A 19,312-nucleotide genomic window follows, 5' to 3' on the forward strand; every position below is an offset into this window, starting at 1 on the left:
GAGGCCTGGTGTGCTGTGATTCATGGGGTCGGAAAGAGTTGGACACGACTGAGCGACTAAACTGAACTGAACTGAAAGAACCAGAAAAAAAAAATCCTTTAAACCTTCTGAAAAATACCTATCCATTCTCTGACATCAGAAAGGAGGGGATCTGGATTGCCTTCGTGTAAAAAGCAGCATCCTGAGATGCTTTGCTATGTACCAAGGCTAAATGCAGGGCATCTGCTTTCAATCAGAAATACTGCTGGAAAACCACTTAGCTTTTATGGCTTTTGTAATGCTGGAAGCCATAGCACAGGGAGCATCACAAGGTAAAATGCATTGCTCTCTCTCTCTCTCTCTCTATATATATATATATATATATATATAGTTCAGTCACTCAGTTCAGTATATATGCCAGAAAAATGCTCTAATCTAGGAGGGTGGGGGCAGAGTACTCTGGAGAGTGAGAAGCAGTGGGGAAGGGATTAATTCTGCCTGGGAATAGGCAGTGGACTCCAGGTAGAATGTGGAGGGAAGATAAGATAGTAGGAAACAGTAAACACTTTGTGTTATTTTCCCAGGAAAATACATGGACCATGAACTTCCAGATGTTCCAGCTGGTTTTAGAAAAGGCAGAGGAACCAGAGATCAAATTGCCAGCATCCGCTGGATCATGGAGAAAGCAAAAGAGTTCCAGAAAAACATCTATTTCTGCTTTATTGACTATGCCAAAGCCTTTGATTGTGTGGATCACAACAAACTGTGGAAGATTCTGAAAGAGATGGGAATACCAGACCACCTGACCTGCCTCTTGAGAAACCTGTATGAAGGTCAAGAAGCAACAGTCAGAACTGGACATGGAACAACGGACTGGTTCCAAATGGAAAAGGAGTACGTCAAGGCTGTATGTTGTCACCCTGCTTTTTTAACTTATATGCAGAGTACATCATGTGGAACCTTGGGCTGGAGGAAGCACAAGCTGGAATCAAGATTGCCGGGAGAAATATCAATAACCTCAGATATGCAGATGACACCACCCTTATGGCAGAAAGTGAAGAGGAACTAAAAAGCCTCTTGATGAAAGTGAAAGAGGAGAGTGAAAAAGTTGGCTTGAAGCTCAACATTCAGAAAACAAAGATCATGGCATCTGGTCCCATCACTTCATGGGAAATAGATGGGGAAACAGTGGAAACTGTGTCAGACTTTATTTTGGGGGGCTCTAAAATCACTGCAGATGCTGATTGCAGCCAGGAAATTAAAAGACGCTTACTCCTTGGAAAGAAAGTTATGACCAACCTAGATAGCATATTAAAAATCAGAGACATTACTTTGCCAACCAAGGTCCGTCTAGTCAAGACTATGGTTTTTCCCATGGTCATGTATGGATGTGAGAATTGGACTGTGAAGAAAGCTGATCGCCGAAGAATTGATGCTTTTGAACTGTGGTGTTGGAGAAGACTCTTGAGAATCCCTTGGACTGCAAGGAGATCCAACCAGTCCATTCTAAAGAAGATCAATCCTGGGTGTTCCCTGGAAGGACTGATGCTAAAGCTGAAACTTCAATACTTTGGCCACCTCATGCGACGAGTTGACTCACTGGAAAAGACTCTGATGCTGGGAGGGATTGGGGGCAGGAGGAGAAGGGGATGACAGAGAATGCGATGGCTGGATGGCATCACCGACTCGATGGACATGAGTTTAAGTGAACTCCGGGAGTTGGTGATGGACAGGGAGGCCTGGCGTGCTGTGATTCACGGGGTCGCAGAGAGTCGGATACGACTGAGCGACTGAACTGAACTGATAGTGGGAATTCCTAAAATGATCTTTCACGGCCTTGAGAAATTTCACAGAAATATCACCTGGATAAACAGCATCATATATTAAGAAACTGTGTTTTTCTTAAGAACAATCTCCTTGCTACGAACCTGAAGGCCAGCCCCAGACGGGAGTATGACTGGGATCATGAAAGCGTGGACCTTGGAACACCAGTTTGGTGTCACACATGAACACTGCCGACACACTTGCTGATTGTTCCCGAGACTAGCCCAGAAGGGACCAGTCTCGGGTAAAACAAGATCTGGCCTATGTCGGTGTAGTGTCCTGAGAAAGATAAGATCAAAGACAGTCTTGCAGTCTGCAATTAGGTATAAAACCTGGACTCCCGAGTGGACGCTGCACCTCAGTCCAGTAGAGGCTGCATGCCCTGACCCACTGCACCAGATTTCATGTTGTGTCTTCATTCTCATCACTCGCTCCCCGACCATTAAGGCAACACTCAAGAAATGTGAGTTTCCTCTGCTCCTTCCTCAGTTTTTGGAGGGTCTCTAAACTGCTGGGAAGGGTCAGAGGGGTGCTTTCAGGTTCATTCTTACTTATCTGTCAGGAAATGATGGTTACGATTGCTGGGCTGGGCCCTCCAGACACGTCTCCATCACCTCCCTCCACCCCCACCCCTCTCCCTGGCAAATCAGAGAGAGTTAAGGAGGCACAGACTTCTCCCTTCTAACAGAGGAAGATGTGTTCATTTATGGGTCTTCGTGCTGAGAATGGGCTTGCTCTAGTTGGGGTTCGAGGCCTTCTTATTGTGCTGGCTTCTCTTGCTGTGGAACATGGGCTCTAGACACATGGGCTTTAGCAGTTGCAGCCTGTGGGCTTAGTTGCCCTGCAGCACGTGAAATCTTCCCGAACCAGGGATCAAACCCATGTCCCCTGCTTTGGCAGGCAGATTCTTAACCACTGGACCACCAGGGAAATCCTCGTAGAGGAAGTGGACAGCGTTCTTTGAAGATTAGGTTGAAATAGAAATTCCTTTTTGAACGGGTCAGGGGTCCTCAGACTCAAAAATTGCCCGGGGGCAAGGATGCTGCGTGGACATCTAAGTGCCCTGAATCCCATCCCATACGTACTTGTCTCAGGGTGAAAATTCATCTAGGAACATGCGTTTCTGAGCAAGCTTCTAGGTGATTCTGATGTAGCAGTGAAAGCACTAGTTTAAGTGCTCCCCTGGGAGTGCTCCCAAATGCTTGATGCTGAAAGGGTAAAGTCACCACCTTCTAACACTGGGTGATGTAGCAGCCCTAGAGGGAAGGCAGATGAGGGCCACCCAGTGCCAGGAGCCATCATTCCTGGTAGCAATGGGATGATTTTCCTTTAAGGGCTTGGGAGCTGGCAACTCAGGCAAGTCCATCTCAGCAGAGACTCCAGGGCAGTTGAACAAATTGTTCTGTACAAAATTGGTTGGGGTGGATGGTTCCCTACTTAATGTGGTTCTTGCATTTTGGTAAAAGATCCATTAAAGAAAAAAAAATGTAAGACTCTTTGTGACCCCATGGACTGTAGCCCACCAGGCTCCTCTGTCCATGGAATCCTTCAGGCAAAAATACTGGAATGGGTTGCCATTTCCTTCTCCAGGGGATCTTCCCGACCCGAGTATTGAACCCAGGTCTCCTGCACTGCAGGCAAATTCTTTGCCATCTGAGCCACCAAGGAAACCCCATTAAAGGGAAAGAGTTTGTGAATTTGGTTCAGCATGTTTTCAAGGTTGAGTGCCCATTCTTGGGCTCGGCATCAAGTTGAATGTTGGAGATACAGGAACACCTGACAGTTGGTCCTTATTGTTGAGGATTTTGATGTCAAATATGGCAGCAAGTAATTTTGGTCTGCACAGAAATCTTCTGGGGGTAATTAAATATGTAGATTCTTGGGCTACTGCCTCATTTGCAAGGCAAATACATCTGCATTTGTGACCAGACCCTTGGGTGACTCTGATACAAGTCTAAACTTTGAAAGAGGGAAAAATGGAACTTGAATATGGAAAAAATAAAAGAGTAAAAATCAGTCAGGCCCAGGAAGTCTGGATAGACACTGGAGCCAAGAAGTCAGTGACCTGAGACAGTCCTTGATTTTTCTGGCAGCAGGTGTGGACTGGGAACAAAAGATTAAATAGGGATTATTGGAAAAAATGCTTCTAGAACGGCCCCAGACTACAAAAGTGTAAATTGCTGGGAATTTATTTCCCAGTACTGCCAATGTGATTTTTCAAAGTGATTCATGATGCTTTTTCATTCATGTTTAATTTTCATTGTGTAATAACAATAAAACAGATATATGCTTGCATATTAAGATGCCTTAAATCTCTGAGTTTCTTTGATCCAGGCCTGCCAAAAACTGACAATAACTGATGAGCGCCCATCTTTCACAGATTTCTCCACTCTTGCCAGGTCTTATTTCTGTGCACCTTTAGAAATGAGATAAAGATTAGTTATATTTGATTCCTTAACTGTCACGTAATCTTTGTGTAATGGAACAATCAAGTAGGTTTAATTACCAGTAACAACTGTGCTGGGAAATTTGTAATCTAAATGAAGGCTCAGCCTAGGATGCACGGAATGGCATGACTGCGCAACATGATGAGAAGCAGTCTGGTCTCAATTAGCTTGTGAATTAGTTAGCAAATTGGCTTAAGGTTTTCCAGTGCATGTGGGAAGCTCAGCCTCAGTGGAAGAAACAGATTCTACCCTACAGGGAATTGTGTAGGATTCCTCTGTGTCTTCACCTTGGCCTTGAGTCTGCCCACCAGGAACTCAGCATTCAACCCTGACTGAACCCCTTTGTTTGTACAAGTTGGTGAGAGGAGATGGAAACTTACATCCCTCCCCAGTCCAGACTCCACCACTTACCTAGCATGGTGCCTTCTCCAACCCACTCTTTCTGCCTCAGCAGAAAGCATGCTATCTGTGCTCTGCTCTCGTGGACTACACTGTGGCCTGCAGCCTCTCTTGGTGTATCTCGGATAATGAACACTGCAAGGTGGACAAACTCTTTGAAGGATGCCATCCGTCTACTGCTAGCTTCTGGTTCCATGTTGATCCTTTGGCCGGGTTGTCTTTTTTTAAAAAAAATATTTTTTAAAATTAGTTAATCACGTTGATCCTTTGGCCGGGTTGTCTTTTTTTAAAAAAAAAATTTTTTTTAATTAATTAATGTATTTTTGGCTGGGTCGGGTCTTTGCTGCTGCCCTGGCTCCTTCTCCAATTGTGGGGCTACTCCCTAGTTGTAGCGTGCGGGGTTCTCCTTGCAGGGGCCTCTCCTGCTGTGAAGCATGGGCTCTGCCGTAGGAAGGCTCCAGCAGCTGCAGCACGTGGCTCAGTAGTTGCTGCATCCAGGCTCCGGAGCACAGGCTCAACAGCTGTGGTGCACAGGCTGAGTGGCGCTGTGGCCAGTGAGGTCCTCCAGGATCAGGGTCGAACTGTGTCTCCTGCAGTGACAAGAGGCCTCTGTACCACTGAGCCACCCAGGAAGCCCCGGGCTGCCTCAGAAAGACCACACAACAGTCTTGTCAGGGCTGGAGGGCACTGGCCACGGCTTAAGGTCTTCAGGGGAAGCCAGAGAAGAACATGAGCTGTCACGGAGTAACTTCAAGGGTCTGATGGTGGAGGATCCTACTTCTAGCAGCCACTGTCCAGCAGGACTTTCTACAATGATGGAAATGCTCTCTGTTGGCACTTTCTAATGCAATGACGGCTAACCATATGTGGGTATTGAACACTTGAAATGTGGCTAATGTGACAGAACTAAATTTTAAAATTTTGTTTTTAAAATATTTATTTATTTGGTTGTGCTGGGTCTTGCGGCATGAAGGATCTCCTATTTTCCTTGCTGCGTGCACGATCTTTAGTTGCGGCGTGTGGAATCCAATTCCCTGACCGGGGATCAAACCCAGGCCCCCTGCTTGGGAACGTGGAGTCTTAGCCACTGGACTATCAGGGAAGCCCCTAAATTTTATTTACTTTTAGATAATTTAAAGGGTCATATGTGGCTTGTGGCTACCATATTGGTACAGTCAGAAGGCTGTAGTTTCTAAATTGCCTCTGTCTTGCCATCTTCTTAGAAACATCAGCTCAGGTCCTCTACACAGGGTACCATATCTTCCTGGTTAATAACGCTTTGAGAAAAATTCCTGGAGTTTTTTTTTTCCCCCTAGGGTATTTTGGGGAGATGGAGCTGAATGCCAGCATCACTATTTCTTTTCTTTCACAAAGAACGTAAGCTCACATTCCCCTCCATGGGCACCCATTCCTCTCCCACCACCTATCACATTAGTGAGGGCATTTAAACCGGCTTTTAGTTTTACTGGCGACAGTAAGCTGTTAGCAACAAAGTGCCTATTTATTCCTACTCCGTGGCGTGAGTTGTGTTGATTTATACGTTGTTAACGACAACTAGACATCATACCACTCGTTAAAGAATTAATATTGTGGGTGGGGGGAAGAAAGTATTTCCCGAAGGATGTTCCAAGCAACCTCAGACGGATGACGTGCGCTCTACGAAGGCACGGTGGCCACATTCATTTTGGGAAGTCTGTGTTTGGTCCTACTCTTGTAGGTATGCAATCTATTTTATTTATTTATTTGCAATCTATTTTAAAATGTCTCATCTTTAATTGTGTAATAGCCCGTTCTTTTAGCGACAAAAGCAAGTGTACTTGGGAACAGCCAGAGGAATTACCATTTCGGCTATATAAAAATGGCAGATTGTAGGCAAATCCAGAGAACAAAGGAGGGGAATTTGCTTTTATAGGGAAATGGGGTGGGTGACGTTGGAAAAGGGCTGTAAAAACCACAGAGTCCATTGGAGGAGTTTGGGAGCCCAGTGTATGGAGGTTTCTCATTGGAGGAGTTTGGGAGCAGTGTATGGAGGTTTCTCATTAGTGGAGTTGCCCCAGTCTCTGATTGGCTGGGCTGTCAGGCCAAGAGACGTCTTCCTTTTCCTGCTGGACCGCAGAACAGGCGACAGCTCCCTGTGGGAGGTGCAGGTACTGTCTCGTCCTGTGTGGAATCATTGCCTATGCGTGGCAGGGACATGGGACCTCCACCTTCGGGCCTGTCTTGACTCCAGTTTTACCGGAAGTTTCATTAATTCCACACATGGTGAAGTTTTCAAAATATTCAGCTGTGAAGAAATCTACTTCACTTTGTTCAGCCCAAATTTTCTCTGATGTACTTGGCCATAGACTTCTTTTTGCCCCCGTGATACCCACTAACATTGATTTGAACTGGTGTCCCGTGTTTTGTTGGTGAGTGGTCTTACATTAGAGTGATGGGTAAGGATGTAGGGGAAGGATGAATATTGCCCCTGAGGATAAAGACCAACTTCACGGAGAAGCCTGCTGCTGCTCCCTTTCCTTTAACCTACTTTTTATTCAGGGCATTCATCACTGGATGATGTAATACATATTTCAGTTCAGTCGCTCAGTCGTGTCCGACTCTTTGCAACCCCATGAATCGCAACACGCCAGGCCTCCCTGTCCATCACCAACTCCCGGAGTTCACTCAAACTCATGTCCATCAAGTCGGTGATGCCATCCAGCCATCTCATTCTCTGTCGTCCCCGTCTCCTCCCGCCCCCAATCCCTCCCAGCATCAGAGTCTTTTCCAGTGAGTCAACTCGTCACATGAGGTGGCCAAAGTATTGGAGTTTCAGTTTTAGCATCAGTCCTTCCAATGAACACCTAGGATTGATCTCCTTTAGAATGGACTGGTTGGATCTCCTTGCAGTCCAAGGGACTCTCAAGAGTCTTCTCCAACACCACAGTTCAAAAGCATCAATTCTTCAGCGCTCAGCTTTCTTCACAGTCCAACTCTCACATCCATACATGACCACGGGAAAAACCATAGCCTTGACTAGACGGACCTTTGTTGGCAAAGTAATGTCTCTGCTTTTAAATATGCTATCTAGGCTGGTCATAACTTTCCTTCCAAGGAGTAAGCGTCTTTTAATTTCCTGGCTGCAATCAGCATCTGTAGTGATTTTGGAGCCCAAAAATATAAAGTCTGACACTTTCCCCATCTATTTCCCATGAAGTGATGGGACCAGATGCCATGATCTTCGTTTTCTGAATGTTGAGCTTCAAGCCATTTAGGTTTCCTTAATTCTCGGGTTCCCCCCCGCCCCACCCCAACGAAATCTAAGCTCCAGGAGAGAGGGAACAGTGTATTAATCCTCACTGCTGTGGCTGCAGCATCTAGATCATCAATGCATGACTTTTGACTGAATTTGGAAAAGAAAACATTTCAACTGGGCTTTAAAGGGGAGGAAAGATTTTGAGGGGCTAGATGTTCATTCTGGAAGGAAGGAGAAGCACAGAAGAGTAAAAGAAATTAACAAGTTGTCAAGAAGCTGGCTTTGTTTGAAGCCGGAGTGCCATCTCCCAGGGGCAGGAGATAACACTGCAAGGATTCACTGAGGCCAGTACATAAATTGAGAGAGGGGTGGCGGTGGTAGTGGTGGTGGTGGCTGGCTCGCTTTATAGGAGCATTTTCTAGGAGGGGCAAGATATTGGAGGTACCTATCTCCAGAGAGTGCTAGATTCTTTACTGGGGAAGAGGCACTGTTGAGGGAGTGAGCCACTCTATTTTCTGGCATTCTGACCAGTTTACTTGCCTACAAATAAATCCATTGATATATGCATGGTGGTAGGCATGCATGATATATACCTGGTATCTGCTTTTATACATTTTTATAAAATTATGTATTTAAAGTGAACTTGCACCAATGTGTCTTCATGGAAGCCAAATTCATAGCTTGAAACACCGCACGACCAGCGGCTCTCAAAGGTTGCCATCCTTATAAACTCGTCTCAGACGTTGAGATGAGTCATCCTTCTGGGAAAAGGGCATCAGCTGTCAGGCTGTGTTTCCTCTTTGCTTTCTCATTTAGAATACAGATATGCTTTAGAGACAGGGACAAAAAGCAGAATACGTTTATTTTCATGCTGTTTGTCTTTTTTCATAATTAAAAGCAATGGTTCATTCCTCAAGTAGATGCTGGGCCACTAACTAGGCTAATTTGTACAGCCTCATGGGAAATGAGATGTTCATGGTTTTGACAATGTGAGTCTTCTTCTGACCTTGTGTAGGGATTAAAATGTACATCCTGTTCGCTTCAGGTAAGAACGTACTGCCCACAGCATCTTCCTCAACCTTGACAGCCTGGGCTAGTTTTCCCTCCCTGACCCTCAGCCAAAGTCACCTGAGTTTTATGCTCCTTAGTGCCCCGCCCCTTTCCCCCACCTCTCCCCACCCCCCCCACCCCCAGCCAACTGAAGGATGAGGCCAGTAGCAACACATGGGCATCAACAGCAACCACTTATGTTTGAAGGCCTGTGTGAGGTGTTGTAGGAAAGTGCATTCATTGCTTTACATGGATGGGCTTGATTAATTCTAATGTAGAGACACTGATGTAGAGACGCTTTTGTTTTTCTTTTTTTTGCTATGAGTGTTCTGAGACAGAGAACAGATAAGCAACTGAGCATCTCAGCGCAGGTAGAGATGGGCTAGGATTTGAATATAAACCATTTCATTCTGATGGCCATATCCACCCTATGGCATTTTGCTCCTTATTGAACACAGTTTTTAGACTTTTTAGGTCTATTTTTGTGTCCATTTGATTGCCACTTAATACATACATGTGCTTGGTCATTCAATCGTGTCCGACTCTTGCAACCCCATGCACTGTAGCCTGCCAGGCTCCTCTGTCCATGGGATTCTCTAGGCAAGAACACTGGAGTGGGTTGCCATGTCCTCCTCCATAACATACATGTATGTGTGCATATATATGAGTGTATGCATTCCCTTAGATATCCTTTATTAGTGATGTATACTATGCCTATTAAAAAGTGGTCTAAGATGATTTGCTTGATATTAAAACTAAGGACAGTTGGAGAACACAAATCTTACAAATGGGATGGGGAGGAGATTGTACCAGAAGTCGAGGGCAAGGTGGCAAGATGTTCATGGCATGCGGATCCTATTTCCCCGATCAGGGATCCAACCCAGGCCCCTTGTGTTGGGGTCGTGGAGTCTTAACCCCCGGACCAGCAAAGTCCCGTATCCTGATTTCTGATACAGACGTCTAAGCGCAGTGTCTGTGTGCCGAGGTCTGAGCTTATGAACCAGTGTTTCATTCAGTTTTGTGCCTTGATATCCTTTGGCTCCAGGCCCTTTAGACTTCAGCTGCTCAGTAAGTGCTGCCCGAACGAATGAACTTGCAGGTGTCTGTGCGCTCATGCTACGCTTCCGGCGAAGGAGGGGTGTACGCACACGGGTCCTGGGGTGGAAGGAGCCCGGAGCATTGGAGGACCCAAAGGAAGACCAGGGTGCTGCCGGCATGGAGGGGAACGGGCAGAGAGCTGATACGCTAAGAGAGATGAGCCGGAACGGATCTTACAGGGCTTTTCCTACCCCATTAAGAAACTGGGAATTCAAGCCTCCATTTCAAATGAAGCATTTTGACTGCGCTAACAGTCCTCTGAAGATTCTCTCCTGAAACTGCCTCCGAGCTGCCATAATTTTGAAAACTGTGTTTATGTGGCAGCTGCTGCCATGAGCTTTGTGTTTTGTGATTACTCGTCTCACTAACAGCTGTCGGTTCGTTCTCGAACTCTGTTTACCTAATTTGGTTAGGCTGCTATGCAGACGAATGGGCTTTGATATGATAAATGGTCCATGAAAGCGAGAGGAGAAGGCATACAACACTCATTTCCATTCTACCCAAGAATAAAGAAAAAGGTTACCAGCTGTGAAAAACCACCAGATTAGAAGCAGATTTCTGATTGTCAGCCTGCTGGGAGATAATCTTGTCAGCATGACCTGCAGAAGTGGTAATAATTTGCAATTATGTACCAGTCATTCTCTTAGGACACACAAACACATTCTAAATATTTCCCTAATCTCAACGAGGCAGAGATGATGGGATATTATCATTTTGCAATTAAAAAGTCATCTTAAAAATAACCACTTTAATAATCTTTCTCAGGCTGCGCATTTGGAAAACTTCTCAAAGCAGTGGTTTGGGTAGTGAAATGAGTATGTGATCTTGTTCCCTGGACACCTAAAACCTTGGTGCTTGCATGTGTGCTTCTGTGCTGGTCTGTCTGTTAAATTCTGGAGCAGAGCCTTTTTAGTGCTGATTTATGAGGTGTGTTGGATGGAGCAAAGCACTGTAACCCACACATTCTTCATACTTCAACCAGCCATACTTTACTGAGTCCTAAAGATCAAGAGAAATCATGGTGGCCAACTCCTTGTTAACGTCATTCCAAGAACTTTGCACAACCTTACTCACGTGCTGCTGAGCAAAATGTTTCCTTTTTCCTTGTTATTCTTTCAAAAACCCTTCTAGAATAGAGACCACGAGGTTTTTCAGTTACTAATGACAGCCAGACCTCTGTGCCAGGGATTATGGCAAGGGCTCCTGTGAGGAGCCCCAGAAATGTAGATTCTAATCTTGGTTTTCAAAACCACTCACAGTACATGCCTTTAAGACAATCACTTAACTCCCTGAAATTTTTTTCCCTTTATCTAAAATGTGTGTCTTCTAAGAGTGTTGAGAATACCAAACAAGGTAACATGAGTAAAAGCAGTTTGAAAATCACAAAGGGATACACATTTCCGGGGAAGGACTTTTACCATGTTATTTGTACAGAGGCATAAATTCAGGCATTCTGAACTGTTTTCTATGCTGACCCAGAAATAAGCGCTGCCCTGTTATCCATGTCTGTTTCCCCTCAAACTGGAGGGCCACGTCCATGGTCTACATACTCCCTTCCCTTCTGTTGTTCACCCGTCGTGATTGCTATTGATCATCATCTCAGAATCTGTGCAAAGCTGAGTCTATCTTGGTACAACACTCTTGACAGCCAATTACGGTTACACCAGTTCCATTACAGTGGTCATCTGAAAGGAAATGAAACTTTCCAAGGACCTCTAGTACTTCTTGGTAGCTCTTCCAGTGCCCCTGAAACTTACAAAGGGGGAGACTAGAATGATTGTGTAGTTCACTTCAGTTCAGTTCAGTTGCTCAGTCATGTCCAACTCTTTGCAACCCCATGAATCACAGCATGCCAGGCCTCCTTGTCCATCACCAAATCCCACAGTTTACCCAAACTCATGTCCATTGAGTCAGTGATGCCATCCAGCCATCTCATCCTCTGTCGTCCTCTTCTCCTCCTGCCCCCAATCCCTCCCAGCATCAGGGTCTTTTCCAATGAGTCAACTCTTCGCATGCGGTGGCCAAAGTATTGGAGTTTCAGCTTCAGCATCAGTCCTTCCAATGAACACTCAGGACTTATCTCCTTTAGGATGGCTTGGTTGGATCTCCTTGTAGTCCAAGAGACTCTCAAGAGTCTTCTCCAGCACCACAGTTCAAAAGCATCAATTCTTCTTTGATTAGCTTTCTTCACAGTCCAACTCTCACATCCATACACTATCTAGGTTGGTCATAGCTTTCCCTCCAAGGAGTAAGTGTCTTTTAATTTCATGGCTGCAATCAGCATCCACAGTTATTTTGGAGCCCTAAAAAATAAAGTCTGACACTGTTTCCACTGTTTCCCCATCTATTTCCCATGAAGTGATGGGACCAGATGCCATGATCTTACTTTTCTGAATGTTGAGCTTCAAGTCAACTTTTTCACTTTCCTCTTTCACTTTCATCAAGAGGCTTTTTAGTTCCTCTTCACTTTCTGCCATAACGGTGGTGTCATCTGCATATCTGAGGTTATTGATATTTCTTCCAGCAATCTTGATTCTAGCTTGTGCTTCCTCCAGCCCAGCATTTCTCATGATGTACTCTGCATAGAAGTTAAATAAGCAGGGTGACAATATACAGCCTTGATGTACTTCTTTTCCTATTTGGAACCAGTCTGTTGTTCCATGTCCTGTTCTAACTATTGCTTCCTGACCTGCATACAGGTTTCTCAAGAGGCAGGTCAGGTGGTCTGGTATTCCCATCTCTTTCAGAATTTTCCACAGTTTATTGTGATCCACACAGTCAAAGGCTTTGGCATAGTCAATAAAGCAGAAATAGATGTTTTCCTGGAACTCTCTTGCTTTTTTGATGATCCAGTTGATGTTGGCAATTTGATCTCTAGTTACCACCTAGCAAAACATTGTTTTGCTGAAATTTGGTGTCTGGGGAGTGTCCCTGGTGGAAGGCGCGGGAGAGTGTTCACCCAATATTGTGTCTGTCTCAGCCCTGCAGCCAGGACCTGTGGGATAGTGCTGACCAATAGCCTTCGAACAGAAGTGACCTGCGCCAAAGCATAGAAGGTCTTCCTGGTAGCTCTTCCCTGGGTCTTACTGCTGGGAAGGCCATGAGTCCCACAGGGCTCAGCTACCAAATGGTAAAGTCTTCAGGATCTCTGGATGCTGGGGGACAGTTTGCTTTGGTTGCAAACTTTGTAAACAAGGTATGACCAACTGAGCAGCTTAAATAACAGAATCATGTGGACAAAGGGTTCTGGAAGCTACAAGTACAAGATCGAGGTGTTCCCAGAGTTGGTTCCTTCCAAAAGCTGTAAGGAAGAATCTGGCCCATGCCTGGCGGTTGGCTGGCCATCTTTGGCATTCCTTGGCGTGTAGAGACATCACTTTATCTCCGCTTTCATCTTCACGTGGCTTTCCCCCGATGCCATCTCTGTTGCCAAATTCCCCTTTCAATAAGATCCCCAGTCATATTGGGTTAAAGGCCCACGCTACTCTAGGAAACTTAATCTTAACTAACTGCATGATGACCTTATTTCCAGATAAGGTCATATTCTGAGCTTAGGACATCAATACAGACATTAGGGAGGATACAGTGCAAGCATGAGGTAGTGTTGATCCACACTGACACATTATATAAGTTAAACATACCCTTTTGTTTTAAGCAACTGACATTTGAAAGTTATTGTATCAGCATTGTCTCACTTGTTCCACTTGATGACAGAAGTTTAATTATATGCACACAATAAGGAATCAACTTGCCCATGGGGGTGGAAGTGGGGTGTGAAGTTTAGAGCATCCTTTCTCTGAGATGCGAGTGCCTTTGAAGTGTGGTGTTGGAGAAGACTCTTGAGAGTCCCTTATACTGCAAGGAGATCCAACCAGTCCATTCTAAAGGAGATCAATCCTGGATGTTCATTGGAGGGACTGATGCTAAAGCTGAAACTGCAATACTTTGGCCACCTCACGCGACGAGTTGACTCACTGGAAAAGACTCTGATGCTGGGAAAGGTTGGGGGCGGGAGGAGAAGGGGACGACCGAGAATGAGATGGCTGGATGGCATCACCGACTCTGTGGACATGAGTTTGAGTGAACTCCGGGAGTTGGTGATGGACAGGGAGGCCTGGCGTGCTGTGATTCATGGGGTCGCGGAGAGTCGGACACGACTGAGCGACTGAACTGAACTGAACTGAACTGTGGGTTGGTGGTGACTCTCACCTCTGCTCAGTGTCACAGAACCGGAGTTACCTGACTGGCTACCTGAACCAGGTCATGCCTCAGACCATGCCTTTAGACCATGCCAAAACCTGGTCCATCATGCTTCGCTTTTAACTTTCTGAGAAGCATCATAAAACAAAGATAGGAAGAAAAGAAAAATACTCTTTTCTTGGGACCAATGGGTGGATAATTCATTTATTAGCACTATGGAGGCAGAGAAGTGTCTCCAGAGATCTTCCAGTTCAGATGACTCAGCTACAGATGAAGAAATTGGCATCTTGACAGGTGAAGGGGCCACTTGTCCAAGGCTTCAGGGTTTATAAGAGGAAGAGCTGGAGAAGGGGTCTTTGAGCAACTGAGTGAGCAAATATGTTTTTAGGCTTTGACCACTACTGTGTTAAAATGCTTCAGTACAGTTCAGTTCAGTCGCTCAGTCGTGACCGACTCTTTGCGAACCCATGAATCACAGCACGCCAGGCCTCCCTGCCCATCACTAACTCCCAGAGTTCACTCAAACTCATGTCCATCGAATCAGTGATGCCATCCAGCCATCTCATTCTCTGTCGTCCCCGTCTTCTCCCACCCCCAATCCCTCCTAGCATCAGAGTCTTTTCCAGTGAGTCAGCTCTTCCTATGAGCTGGCCAAAGTATTGGAGTTTCAGCTTTAGCATCAGTCCTTCCAAAAACCACCCAGCATTGATCTCCTTTAGAATGGACTGATTGGATCTCCTTGCAGTACAAAGGATTCTCAAGAGTCTTCTCCAGCACCACAATTCAAAAGCATCAGTTCTTCAGCGATCAGCTTTCTTCACAGTCCTACTCTCGCATCCATACGCGACCACTGGAAAGACCATGGCCTTGACTAGACGGACCTTTGTTGGCAAAATAATGTCTCTGCTTTTTAATATGCTATCTAGGTTGGTCATAACTTTCACTCCAAGGAATAAGTGTCTTTTAATTTCATGGCTGCAATCAGCATCTGCAGTGATTTTGGAGCCCAAAAAAACAAAGTCTGACACTGTTTCCACTGTTTCCCCATCTATTTCCCATGAAGTGATGGGACCAGATGCCATGATCTTCGTTTTCTGAATGTTGAGCTTCAAGCCAACCTTGTCACTCTCCTCTTTCACTTTCATCAAGAGGCTTTTTAGTTCCTCTTCACTTTCTGGCATAAGGGTGGTGTCATCTGCATATCTGAGGTTATTGATATTTCTCCCGGCAATCTTGATTCCAGCTTGTGCTTCCTCCAGCCAAGCATTCCTCATGATGTACACTGCATATAAGTTAAATAAGCAGGGTGACAATATACAACCTTGACGTACTCCTTTTCCTATTTGGAACCAGTCTGTTGTTCCATGTCCAGTTCTAACTGTGGCTTCCTGGCCTGCATACAGGTTTCTCAAGAGGCAGGTCAGGTGGTCTGGTATTCCCATCTCTTTCAGAATTTTCCACAGTTTCTTGTGATCCACACAGTCAAAGGCTTGACATAGTCAATGAAGCAGAAGTAGATGTTTTTCTGGAACTCTCTTGCTTTCTCCATGATCCAGCGGATGTTGGCAATTTGATCTCTGGTGCCTCTGCCTTTTCTAAAACCTGCTTGAACATCTGGAAGTTCACGGTTCACATATTGCTGAAGCCTGGCTTGAAGAATTTTGAGCATGACTTTACTAGCGTGTGAGATGAGTGCAATTGTGTGGTAGTTTGAGCATTCTTTGGCATTGCCTTTCTTTGGGATTGGAATGAAGACTGACCTTTTCCAGTCCTGTGGCCACTGCTGAGTTTTCCAAATTTGCTGGCCTATTGAGTGCAGCACTTTCACAGCATCATCTTTCAGGATTTGAAATAGCTCACCTGGAATTCCATCACCTCCACTAGCTTTGTTCGTAGTGATGCTTTCTAGGGCCCACTTGACTTCACATTCCAAGATGTCTGGCTCTAGGTGAATGATCACGCCATCGTGATTATCTTGTTTGTGAAGATCAGTTTTGTACAGTTCTTCTGTGTATTCTTGCCACCTCTTCTTAATATCTTCTGCTTCTGTTAGGTCCACACCATTTCTGTCCTTTATCGAGCCCATCTTTGCATGAAAAGTTCCCTTGGTATCTCTACTTTCCTTGACGAGATCTCTTGTTTTTCCTATTCTGTTGTTTTCCTCTATTTCTTTGCATTGATCGCTGAGGAAGGCTTTCTTATCTCTCCTTGCTATTCTTTGGAACTCTGCATTCAGATGCTTATACCTTTCCTTTTCTCCTTTGCTTTTCACTTCTCTTCTTTTCACAGCTATTTGTAAGGCCTCCTCAGACAGCCATTTTGCTTTTTTGCATTTCTTTTCCCTGGGGACGGTCTTGGTCCCTGTCTCCTGTACAATGTCACGAACCTCCGTCCAGAGTTCATCAGGCACTCTATCTATCAGATCTAGTCCCTTAAATCTATTTCTCACTTCCACTGTATAATCCTAAGGGATTTGATTTAGGTCATATCTGAATGGTCTAGTGGTTTTCCCTACTTTCTTCAATTGAAGTCTGAATTTGGCAATAAGGAGTTCATGATCTGAGCCACAGTCAGCTCCCGGTCTTGTTTTTGCTAACTGTATAGAGTTTCTCCATCTTTGGCTGCAAAGAATATAATCAACCTGATTTTGGTGTTGACCATCTGGTGTGTAGAGTCTTCTCTTGTGTTGTCAGAAGAGGGTGTTTGCTATGACAAGTGCGAATGCTTAGATACCTCCAAAGTTCACATGTTGAAATCTGTTACCCAATGTGTTGGTGTCAGGAGGTTTAGAAGTATGCTAAGCTATATACAGTTGTATCTGTTCAGTTCAGTCGCTCAGTTCCGTCTGACTCTTTGCGACCCCATGAATCACAACATGGCATTGCATATCCTGCTTAAAAAAAAAAAAATCACTGAACTTTATATATTGTGAACTTTTTCCAGATCTTTTTTTTTTTCAAAATACAATTTTAATAGTTGAATACAACTTGCATTTTGATGTATTGAAATTTGAGTAGGTTCTTGTTTTATCAGTGGAGGTTGAGAATATGATGTCATTAAAGTTATTCTTTCTTAAAGGATGATGATGTTGGGGATGACACTGATGCTAATTATAACTTCTAGAAAAAGTGCCTTTTCATCTCTGCAAAAGAGTAGGATTCTTTCTCTTCCATTCAGTAGAGTAAATAGCTGCTGACTTTTCCTGTATTTAATATGGAATATGAGGTGCAGCTTGCACTCTCATGTATTTTCCTTTTGAATCAAGTGCCCCGTCGTTACATGATCAGTGGAAGCAGCATAAAGTGGGATTTTTGAGCGTGGAATACAGGGGTTTGAACCCCAGCTCCATTCTATGTATGCTAGGTGACTTGGGGCTACTTTCTTACCCTCTCTGGTCCTTACTTTCCTCATCTGTAAAATGTGAATAATCCAGTGATTTTCTTATAGGGTTGTTATGTGGATTAAATGTAATGACAGTCATAAAATTTTAGTGAGATCTAAGCAGGGCAAAGGCTAATAGAGTTTTGCCAAGAGAACACACTGGTCATAGCAAACACCCTCTTCCGACAACACAGGAGAAGACTCTACACACCAGATGGTCAACACCAAAATCAGGTTGATTATATTCTTTGCAGCCAAAGATGGAGAAGCTCTATACAGTTAGCAAAAACAAGACCGGGAGCTGACTGTGGCTCAGATCATGAACTCCTTATTGCCAAATTCAGACTTAAAGTGAAGAAAGTAGGGAAAACCACTGGACCATTCAGATATGACCTAAATCAAATCCCTTATGATTATACAGTGGAAGTGAGGAATAGATTTAAGGAACTAGATCTGATAGATAGAGTGCCTGATGAACTCTGGACGGAGGTTCGTGACATTGTACAGGAGACAGGGACCAAGACCGTCCCCAGGGAAAAGAAATGCAAAAAAGCAAAATGGCTGTCTGAGGAGGCCTTACAAATAGCTGTGAAAAGAAGAGAAGTGAAAAGCAAAGGAGAAAAGGAAAGGTATAAGCATCTGAATGCAGAGTTCCAAAGAATAGCAAGGAGAGATAAGAAAGCCTTCCTCAGCGATCAATGCAAAGAAATAGAGGAAAACAACAGAATAGGAAAAACAAGAGATCTCTTCAAGAAACTTAGAGATATCAAGGGAACATTTCATGCAAAGATGGGCTCGATAAAGGACAGAAATGGTAAGGCCCTAACAGAAGCAGAAGATATTAAGAAGAGGTGGCAAGAATACACAGAAGAACTGTACAAAACTGATCTTCACAAACAAGATAATCACGATGGCGTGATCATTCACCTAGAGCCAGACATCTTGGAATGTGAAGTCAAGTGGGCCCTAGAAAGCATCACTACGAACAAAGCTAGTGGAGGTGATGGAATTCCAGGTGAGCTATTTCAAATCCTGAAAGATGATGCTGTGAAAGTGCTGCACTCAATAGGCCAGCAAATTTGGAAAACTCAGCAGTGGCCACAGGACTGGAAAAGGTCAGTCTTCATTCCAATCCCAAAGAAAGGCAATGCCAAAGAATGCTCAAACTACCACACAATTGCACTCATCTCACACGCTAGTAAAGTCATGCTCAAAATTCTTCAAGCCAGGCTTCAGCAATATGTGAACCGTGAACTTCCAGATGTTCAAGCAGGTTTTAGAAAAGGCAGAGGCACCAGAGATCAAATTGCCAACATCCGCTGGATCATGGAGAAAGCAAGAGAGTTCCAGAAAAACATCTACTTCTGCTTCATTGACTATGTCAAGCCTTTGACTGTGTGGATCACAAGAAACTGGAAAATTCTGAAAGAGATGGGAATACCAGACCACCTGACCTGCCTCTTGAGAAACCTGTATGCAGGCCAGGAAGCCACAGTTAGAACTGGACATGGAACAACAGACTGGTTCCAAATAGGAAAAGGAGTACGTCAAGGTTGTATATTGTCACCCTGCTTATTTAACTTATATGCAGTGTACATCATGAGGAATGCTTGGCTGGAGGAAGCACAAGCTGGAATCAAGATTGCCGGGAGAAATATCAATAACCTCAGATATGCAGATGACACCACCCTTATGCCAG

The sequence above is a fragment of the Moschus berezovskii genome, chromosome 22 (assembly GCF_049115385.1).
Source record: "Moschus berezovskii isolate FMDL1 chromosome 22, NW_MosBer_1.0, whole genome shotgun sequence".
Classification (NCBI taxonomy): domain Eukaryota; kingdom Metazoa; phylum Chordata; class Mammalia; order Artiodactyla; family Moschidae; genus Moschus; species Moschus berezovskii.